We start from the raw sequence: 9,122 nt of genomic DNA, 5'->3' as shown, positions 1-9,122 counted from the left end.
TCCTCTACCATCATCATGAGATATGCTTTTAAATCCGGGTCTAGCTTTTCGGTTGTGTTAGGGTGCCCAGGACTAGGTGGGGTGGCAGTGCTGTGTTCTGATGATGGTGAGTTGTCTTGATTTCTGTTAGTAGGATTCTTACCTTTGCCTTTCGCCATCTGGTAATCTCTGAAGCTAGTTGTTATAGTTGTCTCTGGTTAGAGCTTGTTCCTCAGGTGACTCTGTTAGCCTCTATCAGCAGACCTGGGAGACTAGCTCTCTCCTTAGTTTCAGAGGTCAGAGTATTCTCTGCAGGCAAGCTCTCTTCTTGCAGGGAAGGTACCCAGATATCTGGTGTTCTAACCTGCCTCCTGGCAGAAGTTGTGTTCCACTCACCAGAGGTCTTAAGATCCTGTGGAGGGTCCTGTGAGGACCTTGGGGGTATCCAGAAACTCCGTGGGCCAGGCACCCCGGTGCTGGAGTGGACTGGAAGGGACTTGTGCCCCTGATCAGGCCGAGTTATTTGCTTCCATAGTTAATGCAGTCTCAGGTCTGGCGCGATTGGATTGGAGCAGAAACTGTGTTCCACTCACCAGAGGTCTTAGGATCCCGTAAGGGATCCTGTGTGGGTCTTTGCAGGTGTTCGGAGACTCCGCGGGCAAGGCAACCGGGTGCTGGAGTGTGTGTAAACTACTTTTAAGTATCTTATTCCTTCACAGTATGAACATGAAGGATATTCTCTTTTACTTGTACAGTATAATAAACTCCTCGCAATATCACAGTAGGTGCTTCTCGTCAGTTCTAGGAAACGTATAGTCTAAAACTAAATGCTATTTTCTGTAATCATATCATGAACATGCATCATTAATATTTAAATTGTATAAAAATAGAAATGGTTCAATGTTTTACTTTCAAATATTCAGTATTTCAAGTATTCTCTTGAAGTCTTTGATTCTTTGGACATGGTGATAAATGATAATCTTTTCTATCAGTGTCTGGTATTCTAATTTTCTCAGTTTAGAAAAATAAAGCTAACTAATTATCAAAACTACCAACTTCAGATCGATTTTTAATCATGTGACAGAGTATGTAAGTCCACAAGACACTTGATGGAATACAAAATATTTCACTGACTTTGAGAATTCCTAGGATTAGAGTTCATTTTCAGCCACAAATTATGAATTAGATATGCCTTAAGGAAGACGTAACTACGTCTGCTATAGAATTCAAAATTCCCAACTAATGCTTCCCATCATCTTCTAATAAGTCAGAGATCACTACCAACCTTTTGTTATTTCTTTAAGTTATCTGAGAATCATATGAGATATTGGATGATTATACCTGAGACAGCATTGTGAAGGGAACGTGTATTCTTCCATGTTTTCATTAACCTCTTCTTCCCCATCGCTGTTTAGTAAGGTTTTTGTAGGTAATCAATCCATTTTAGAATAGAATGCATTTGCTTTGCTATACCATTCTACCACTGAAGACCAAGAATAATAAATATACCAACTATATTTTGTTCACAATAGAAATGTCCTAACTTTGAAGAGAAATAAAGTATTCATCATTTAGAATATGCTACTAAAATGTAAAATATGAGCACATAGTGAAGCCTCAGTAAATAAACACTCTATCTTCATGGGACCCTAGTCACACAATCCATTCCCTGAACACACATGTTCAGAGCAAACATTTATAAATTTTGCATTCACTCACCTTGTGCCACTGATACGTCCTTCTAAGTCTGTGACCTCCAAAAACAAAGTAAGTCCCCAACATCATAAAAGACAAGACTATATGGATGATTTGTGATTGTTCTTCACTGGAAAAGAGGGTAAAATGATCTAATATTATTAGAATAAATAAAGTAGTTTACAATGGTCCAGAGATGTCTGGTATAGTCCCCAACACCAAATCTGACATCAAATGCTCAAATAACATGAAGAATGGAAGTTAAAAAAAAAAGATGTTCTGACAATCACATCTGTTAATAAAATAGATACTGTAACAAATAACAATAGAAAAACAAGCCCTGTAATGGAATTAAGATGGAATAAAGGAAACTAATGACTGAGGATAAAGACAAATGTCATGACAGTGGCAGGTAGGGTGACAAATGAAATGCTTGGATAAGCAAAATCCAGGAAAGCAGACAGCTGAGAGACCCAAGACTAAGACTAAGACAAATCTATCAGCAACACAGATAGCATCACACTGTGCCAGAAGAAAATATTAAATTATACATGTTAATGATGGATCAGTTCAGCAAATCCACAAAGAGAACAAAAGAAATGAAGTGGAAAAACACCATACCTTGCTACAGTGTTGGTATAGACTGTTACTATAGTGAGATGTAATACATTTGCTATATTCTGTTAGGAATGGCATGCTTGACTTCAGAAGTGATGGTAACACACTATTGAACAACACTAACCATTTTCCAGCATCTTCCTTTAGTTGTTAGAAAATAGCTACTTCCATACAGAAACCTGAGTAAGCAGTAACCTTCTTCAGAAAATGGCATTAGGGAGGTACACTGACTTGGTCAACTCAAAAGATGCAAGTGTCATTTTGGAAGAGGGAATCTCAGTTAAGAAAATATCCTATGGTTGGCAAGTCTGCAGGGCATTTTCTTTATTAATGATTGATAATGATAAGAGGGCTCAGCTCACTGAGGGCAATGCCATCTCTGAGCTAGCAATCCTGGGTGCTCTAAGAAAGCATTCCTAGAAAGCCATGGGGAAGAAGCCAGTGGTCAGTGTTTCCTCCTCTATCTCTGCATCAATTTCTGCCTCTAGACTAGTACATGCAGTTCACCTCTGAGTTTCCTGGCTGATAGACTACAATCCTGTGAGTTGAACTTAACCCTACCCTCCAAGTTACTTTTGGTCATGGTGTTTTATCACAGCAATGAAAAGCCTAAGATGGTAGGTGGGGAATAATAAAAGAGAACACAGATGAAATGTTCCCATCAAGGAAGTGATAAGAAAGCTGAAATTTAAAGGGACAATACACTAAGGGTGTCATTAGTGAATAATGTCCTAGGTGGTGGCACTGGCATAAAGACCCAGCAATGAAGACTGTAAGAGAGGACAAATGGGGCTGGAATAGGAGTGGAGATAGGATAGAGATCCTTGGGAGAGTAATCCCAAGTGAGGCAGTGATAGGAGCAAAGAAACACAAACTGGGACAGCCATCTGCTATAGGCAGTAACTGGGAAACCTTGTAGGCAGCAGCAGAACATGGTCATTCTTTCAAAGAAGTTATTACATCCACCACAAGGACCACAACCTTGAGGTCTACATCAAGCTTCATTTCCATCTCAATCCCATCACTATATGAGCTGATGCTTTCATTCTAGCAAGTAAGGCTTGTTCTCCTGCACTACCACTGCACTTGCTTCTCCCTCTATGTCAAGCCATATTGATCAACATCCATGCATGTCATCACTTACTTCATCACAGGTCTCCAATTCAATGTCTTTTCATATATATCTTTCCTAGAGAGTCAAACTTAAAACCTCTACTATTCACTCCTTATCTTCTCAACCTGATTTATAAGCATTTTGTTGTTGTCCTTCATTGTTTGTTGGTATTTGGTAACTATAAATCACATTTGCAGAGAGAAAGATAGCCTTGGCACCTAGAAAGCAAGACCTTTATTGCTAACTAAGCACAAATCATGCTAGTGCTCAGTAAGTTTTGAGAAAATAAGTGGATGGTTCAGGAAGTATGAATTATAATAGTCACTTCGGTTACAAGTACACAAAATATCTGTATTTTGTCCTAGCAATTGTATTTTGTTTATTTTCTCCACAATTTTTTCCCAAGCAAATGTGCCTCGAATTTCAAAAGAAATATCAATCAAAACTGACTTCTTATTTCTCCTTGTAGCACTGGAGCAAAATTTATACGTGAAAAAGTATGTGCATATAAAATTAATGAGCATTAGATAAGGAGAAGAAAGAATATTTTCAATTTCACCTGTAGTGTTGACAGGATGAAGACAGAAAATAAAGTATTGCTGTCCTAATTTTAAGGAATGCATTGCTATCTCATCAGATAACATTAAATCACCAAAGCCCTCTATATTACCTTTATATCATAATGAACCATCATAGAAGAGAGTTACCTCAAAGATCCCAGGCAATTAAAATACATGAATACTTATTAAGTGCGCATCCATCTATTGAGACTTTAATGTACTTTTAGAACTAATACTCAAAACCCCTCTACAGATGTTCAATAGAATTAAGCCTCAGTAGGAGATAGAGTTTGCAAAATAGGCAAAGAGAAAAAATTCTGACTCTGTTTTCTGAAGAAATAATTTCTAGAGAGTTAAAAAAAATACATCACAATTTACATAGGAAATTAAGTGAGAGAAAGGGAGGCTGAAGGAAAAAATGAAGAAAACTCACTTCTCAGATCAGAACCCATGGTTCTAGTCAACTAAAAAACACAGATACTTTGTAATTATAAATATGTCAGTATTTTTATGGACACTTAAATGAGAATTCTGTACAAAAGAAACTAAATATATTATTGGGGACAGAGTGGGGAAGGGGAGCAGAAATAGAGTAATAGAAAGTCATGTGCTCCTGGCTAAAATTTGTAATGCTGAGCTCAGTGTGTCTGATCTTCAAAAGTCTCATAGAGCCAGCTTAAAGGTGCTTACAGGATGGACCTGACTCAGAGTCACAGCAGCTACAATATTACCTGGTGTGAGTAACAACATTATCAAACCACCTCTGCCTGAAAGTCTCAGGTTGCCATTTTTCATGTCAACATATTTATGTCTTCTGATAAAATCAAGCATTCTAACTGTTACAGTTGTCATCCTGTTGGTCAGGTTATGATCAAAGTCCCACCAGCACAAGCAAAAGCATCTCAGAAATGACAGAAATGCAGACTCCCAAGCCCCATCTGCACTCAATGACTCAGATACTGAATTTCAATAAAATCTTTTGGCGATTGGCTGAACATCTTATAAGTTCCCTTGGAAGTAATTCATTATGCATTTATTTTCTCTAATAACAGGATGCTTTTACACTATTCTGAAAAGAAAACAAGATTTGGGTATGACTTTCAGAGATAGCTTTCACTATGGATCAAGAATAATAAGGAAGTTATCTATCTTGGAACAGATCCAAAATGGTAAACTTAAACCTAAAATTATAGTCCAAACATTTAAGAACCAAGATCTAGAAGGGAGGGCAAATCCAACAAAAGGGAACCAGAATAAAATATCAAAGGGGGAAAATATACAATAATAGAGGAATAGAGCAATAGCACCTGCTATTTTGCTTATTAATATTCTTGGTCTTAATGCAATTTACCAACAAATTTGTTTAGAAGTGCCTATACATAATAGGTCAACAATATAATTTGCACATACGTTCTAAAGAAGGCTGGCAAGGCACAACCAACCCTGATTTGAGTGTTCTGCTGCTTCCTGTCCTTCGCATCTTCTCTAAGATACTAATCCTTAGTGTTTTCAAAGAGTTCAGTTTTACATGACTACAGGTTTGTGCTGTAAGTGTCCTATAGTGTTTCTACCTTCATATCCTATGCTTCTAAGATGCATCTGAACAAGTGTCAGAAACCATATTAGAAGCACACAATGCCAATCAAGCTGTATGTTCACTTAATACTGAAGAAACATCTCTTTCCAGCAACCATGTGACTATGGATCTTAAGCATATGTCAATTGAAGTTGTTCTTCAACAGTGTCGGTCTTTTTTTATTATAGTCATGTAGGTCTTTCTTCTCTCCTTCAAAAGGGCAACCCTCATTACTAGTAAAGGATGGTTTCTGGATAAAATATTGTCATAAAGTAAGTAGGTTTGCATTAGTGAAAAAGATGTTAAGTTTTTAGATATTTATTAAGAGTCAACAAAGCAGCAAACAGATCAAGATATGTATTACATGGAGGCTTTTATTGATCTTACAATATATCTAATGCTTTATTTAATTTTCATATAAATTTTAATCCTTGTTTGTGACACCCTAAGAAGTTATCACAAAATATCTATGTCTATATCTCTACATGGAGAAAACATATTACTTAATGGAAATTCTTCATCTAGAAAGAGCACAGGGAGATTTGACAAAAGGCTAGGGAAACAAATGGGGAAAAATATTAAACTAAAACACAATTGTACAAAATATATATTTTCCACAAAATCCCCAAATACAGAAAAACAAAAAGTAAACCAACAAAACAAAACAACAAAACAAAACACCAATAAACAGAAATCTTGAGTTACTCCAAAATGTTGAAGACTGTGAGATACTGAATTTGTGTTTAATTATAGAAAACATTAATATGTAAAGTTTTGAACCAAAATCTCTTAAAAAAAAGAAATTTTGAATGTTTTGCTAATTAAGATTGAATTATCATGTTTTATAGAAGTAAAGTTATTATAGCAGTCCATGTGAACTTTTTTAATTTTATTGGATATTTTGTTTATTTACATTTCAAATGTTTTCTCCTTTTCAAGTTTCCCCTCTGGAAGCCCCCTAACCCATCATCCCTCCCCCCACTTCTATGAGGGTACTCACCCACCTACGTTCTTGCATTGGCATTTCTCTATACTGGGCCATTGAGCCTTCCCAGGACCAAGGGCTTCTCCTCCCATTGATGTCTGACAAGACCATCCTCTGCTACTCTTTTGTTGGTGGTTTAGTTCCTGGGAGCTCTTGGGATTTTTAACACCATGAACTAGCTGAAAATTATACATGGTATGAGGGGTAGCCCACACAATACTTGAATTTGTTGAATTCTTTAATGATTCTCTTTAATGATCTCTTTAAATAATTACTAGTTAAAATATTATTACTTCATTTTCCCCCTCTCTTTCCTCTCTCCCATCTCTCTCTCTTATATTCTTCCTCTCTCAAACTCATGGCCCTTTTTTCCCTTTAATTGTTATTACATACACACACACACACCTTAGCATACCTACACACATACTGCTGCACAACACACACATACATACACACACACACATACACACACACACACACACACAATATATATATATATTTATATACCTAATTATATAAACACCAATTGGTTGATGCTATCTTTAGATGATTTCAGTAGGTACACAGATTAGTCAGATGGAAAAAATAATCTAAAATCTTTCTGCAGGTATCTAGCCAACTGGGAGGGAACTGGAAAGGGGGTTTACCCTCAGGATAACTTCCTAGAGCAGTTTCTTGACAGATTACTTCAGTCTCTCTGTATGTAATATTCTGTAATGTTCTCAAGCGTACCTTTGAAATTTTCCCTTGGCCTGCCATTTGAGTCTAGATAACCTGCTTCAGTATTCTGTTGCTTTTGCCACTTTCCTATTCTTTCATCATCATATTTATTAACAAGACTACTTATGATTCTCCTTTTCTTCATTAATCACTTGCCAAAGTACTAAGGACTTGACCCACAAGCTATTAATAATACTTAATGAACCAATCATATTATTTCATGGGCTGTGTTTTGTTTCTTTGCTATTTACCCAAATTCTGTAATTTGAAGCTGGTTAGTAGCAGGGTTTGCTGATCTTATCATCAGCTGGTGAATTAGTGACTTCATATTCAAATCTAGGTACCATCACATGTTAGTTGTGAATAGATGAGGATGTTTATGAAAGCACTCACGATGGCTTTTGAATAAGCTCAGCAGCTCCACACTAGTGTACAAAGACAAAGATGGTCTTCTGGTAGCTGTTTCTGGCAGTTTCAATACTCTTCTAATGGAGGTTTGATCATCAACAGAAAAAGGTGAAAAGCAAGTAGCCTAGCTTGCACTACAGTATGAATTGCTTTGAAATCTCAGAATAAAAAAAAAATAAAAAAGAAAATTTCAAGGTCACTTTATTTATCTTTTAAACCTATAGATAGATATTAGAAGATCAGGCTGTCAGTTTTCATTTGTTAACAATTTGCTGTGGAGCGGTTAATGCCATTTCTAAGTTTAACAATTGCCCAAAGTTAGCAATGTACTACAAACATACCAAATGTGATACATAAATCCAAATAAACAAAGATGATAAATACAAGCTATGCATTAAATTATTTTATTCTTCTTCCTTCCTTCCTTCCTCTTTCTTTCTTTCATTCTCTCAATCACTCAATCTTTCTTTCAATCTCTCAATTTCTTAATTTATCTATCTATCTTTCTTTCTTTCTTTCTTTCTTACTTAATTTTCCTTGTATTTTTTAAATAGATTTCTCTTCATATAATACAGCCTAACCACAATTTTCCCTACATCCACTCCTTATAACTCCCCACTGTTTGCCCTCTCTCTCAGATCCACCCCCACTCCATTTCCTATACAGAAAAGAGCAGGTCTCTAAGAGATGATAGCTAAACAAGATACAACAGAACAAGGTAAAAATCCTCATATCAAGCCTGGACAAGGCCACCCAATAGAAGGAAAAGATTTTCAAGAGCAGGCAAAGAGTCAGAGACAGCCCTGCTTCCACTTAAAGATTCACAAAAGGTAGATAGCTAAAACTTATATCCAAATACCTGGTGCAGACCTATGCAGGTCCCATGCTTGCCACTTTACTCCCTTGAGTACATGTGAGCCCTGCTTAGTTGATTCACTGGGCCATGCTCTCTGGAGTCCTCTATCCACTCTTGATTCTATTCACTTCACTTATAGTATTGATCAGTTATAGGTGTTCTGAGATAGAACTTTTGGGAGTTCTTTATGTGTTTTCTCATATTATCTGCAAATATCAATCCCTTGACTTCTTTCTTTACAATTTGTATCACCTTGATCACATTTAATTGTCTTATTGTTCTAGCCAGAACTCCAACTACTATATTGAATGGATATGGAGAAAGTGAATAGCCTTGTCTTGTTCTTGATCTTAGTGGAATTACTTTGAGTTTCTCTCCATTTAATTTGATGTTAGTTATAGGCTTGCTGTAAATTATCTCTATTATGTTTACATATATCATCTAATCCCTGATCTCTAAATACTTTATTTTGAAGGAGATTGGATTTTGTCAAAGGCCTTTTCAGCAAGTAATGAGATGATCATGTGGGTTTTTTTTTCAGTTTGTTTATATGGTGGTTTATATTGACAGATTTTCATATTTTAAACCATCCCTGAATCCTTGAAGTGAAA

Source organism: Mus caroli, chromosome 4 (assembly GCF_900094665.2).
Source record: "Mus caroli chromosome 4, CAROLI_EIJ_v1.1, whole genome shotgun sequence".
Lineage (NCBI taxonomy): Eukaryota > Metazoa > Chordata > Mammalia > Rodentia > Muridae > Mus > Mus caroli.
This window is presented reverse-complemented; position numbering follows the sequence as displayed.